At 41.6% G+C, this 2500-nt stretch overlaps 1 protein-coding gene across 2 annotated transcripts in view; it reads left to right on the plus strand.

The window, feature by feature from the left end:
* Positions 1 to 1151: 1151 nt before the first annotated feature.
* Positions 1152 to 2500, plus strand: part of HOXD3 (homeobox D3) — a 46191-nt gene continuing 44842 nt past the window's right edge. For both annotated transcript variants that reach the window (XM_069733191.1, XM_069733194.1), the window contains exon 1: positions 1152 to 1695. The gene's annotated coding sequence lies outside the window, so the exon portion shown is untranslated. The remainder of the gene's footprint in view (positions 1696 to 2500) is intronic.

Genomic DNA, 2500 nt, shown 5'->3' on the forward strand with positions numbered 1-2500 from the left:
ACAAGCACACAAACACATACACACACACACACATATATATATAGATAGATAGATATTCTGTGCAAATCTATATACATGTACACACAGCATGTATGATGTGTGTGTATAAAAATATATATATAAAATAAAGTAAACAAATACGAATCAATAACTAAAAAACAATAGTTCTACATCATACTTAATATATATATATATGCACATACTCACATGCATATATACATACATTCTCACACATAAATATATACTGTACATACACACACGCACACATATATGTATATATATATGCGCACCCGTACTGCATAAAATAAATAGTCTGTATTTGTATGTATTTTATAATTTAATGTATTTTAATGATTAGTGCGACAAATTAATATTGCAATACTCTCCTCACCTGCCACACATATTTCTTCTCCTGATAATCAGCATCTACTTTACCTCATTCTTTTTCAGAGTGTGTAAAAGTTGGATGGATTTTACAATTTATTTATTTTTTTACTTTTCCACAATTTATGTCACTAACATAATTGTCATATTAGCAGATTAATTTTTAATCTCAATTTATTTAATATTCCAAGCACTAAAATAAATTAATCTGAGTTTTCCAGCAATTCTTTTCTTATTTCTTGTGCTTTTCCTTTTTTTTTCCGGAGGGTGGGTGTAGTGAAGATCATTTGAAGGTCATTTTGTTTATAGTCTTAAAAACAAAAGAGACAATAACAGAGATGCTGTCCTGAACAAATGTGCACTTTATAGATATAGTTCACATATATACATCTAACATAGCGCTTTATATTTTTTTCTACATCCCACACACAATATATATACCCAGACACAAGGCTTTTCTCTCTTTATTCCTTATGTATATCTGCAGCACATATTATGGATTCCCAGTGTTACAAGTGTCTGTTCCTCCTGCTGCCTGGCGTCTAATGCATCACTGCTTATGGAGGTCCCTGTAATACAATGGAAAATAAAATATATATAATATGATATAATAACACAAGCAGCAGCTCTTGAAGATCACAGCCAGTAAATATTAAATGTGTTTATGCCCTTGTTAAATGATCCTCGCAGAGCCCTGTGTTCGGGGTTTATCCACTTTTCTATGAATCTGAAAAAAAAAAAGCCTATAACAAGAGGTTTATACAAGAGCCAAGAAAAATGGCGCTGGCTGGCAATATGTGCAGAATCCGCAAGGAATTGCAGTAAATTCCTTTTTTGTTTGAAGAAAATTTACAACTTGGTAATAGCCCTGGTTATGACCTCCCTGGCTCCTCCATTGGCTGCTGCCGGTCACGTGGCGCCTGTGAGATTCTTCATGGCCTTTGCCTGGGTTCCCTGGATGAGTTTTGCTGCCTTCTGCCTTTAGAGAGTCTCAAACCTTCTTTTTGTAACCTTTGTCTCAGATGAGGTGCATGTAGTGTTCTGTGCGATCCTGAACCCCTCCTTCCCCTCTTTAGTTTATCTCCTGCTTCCTGTTGTGGTTTGTTTTATGCTGCTGATCCCTTCCAGAGTCACCAGCACCACTGGCTGATCAGTCTGAGGCTCCTTCCCACTGACGAAGTTTCTCTACTGGTGCAATAGAGAAGGAATCTGGAAAAGCTCACAACTAGATTCTAGGCTGGGAACCACCAAAATGCCACCTGGATTACAGCTCCGTGCCCTTCCCTGCCTGCCTGCATGTGCTCAGCAAGGGTAAGTGCTGCCTGCAGCCCATTAATGCCTGCTTCCATCTGCACAACACCCTGCCATAGCTCTCTGCTCAGCCACACTGTCATAGTCAGCTACATTCGTCTGCAGCTATGTGCTGGACATTCGTCTGCAGCTATGTGCTGGACATTCGTCTGCAGCTGTGTACAGGACATTCGTCTGCAGCTATGTGCTGGACATTCGTCTGCAGCTATGTGCTGGACATTCGTCTGCAGCTATGTGCTGGACATTCGTCTGCAGCTATGTGCTGGACATTCGTCTGCAGCTATGTACAGGACATTCGTCTGCAGCTGTGTACAGGACATTCGTCTGCAGCTATGTGCTGGACATTCGTCTGCAGCTATGTGCTGGACATTCGTCTGCAGCTGTGTACAGGACATTCGTCTGCAGCTATGTGCTGGACATTCGTCTGCAGCTGTGTACAGGACATTCGTCTGCAGCTATGTGCTGGACATTCGTCTGCAGCTATGTGCTGGACATTCGTCTGCAGCTGTGTGCTGGACATTCGTCTGCAGCTATGTGCTGGACATTCGTCTGCAGCTGTGTACAGGACATTCGTCTGCAGCTATGTGCTGGACATTCGTCTGCAGCTATGTGCTGGACATTCGTCTGCAGCTGTGTACAGGACATTCGTCTGCAGCTATGTGCTGGACATTCGTCTGCAGCTGTGTACAGGACATTCGTCTGCAGCTATGTGCTGGACATTCGTCTGCAGCTATGTGCTGGACATTCGTCTGCAGCTATGTGCTGGACATTCGTCTGCAGAGATGTGCTGGACATTCGTCTGCAG

Source organism: Ranitomeya imitator, chromosome 7 (assembly GCF_032444005.1).
Source record: "Ranitomeya imitator isolate aRanImi1 chromosome 7, aRanImi1.pri, whole genome shotgun sequence".
Taxonomy (NCBI): domain Eukaryota; kingdom Metazoa; phylum Chordata; class Amphibia; order Anura; family Dendrobatidae; genus Ranitomeya; species Ranitomeya imitator.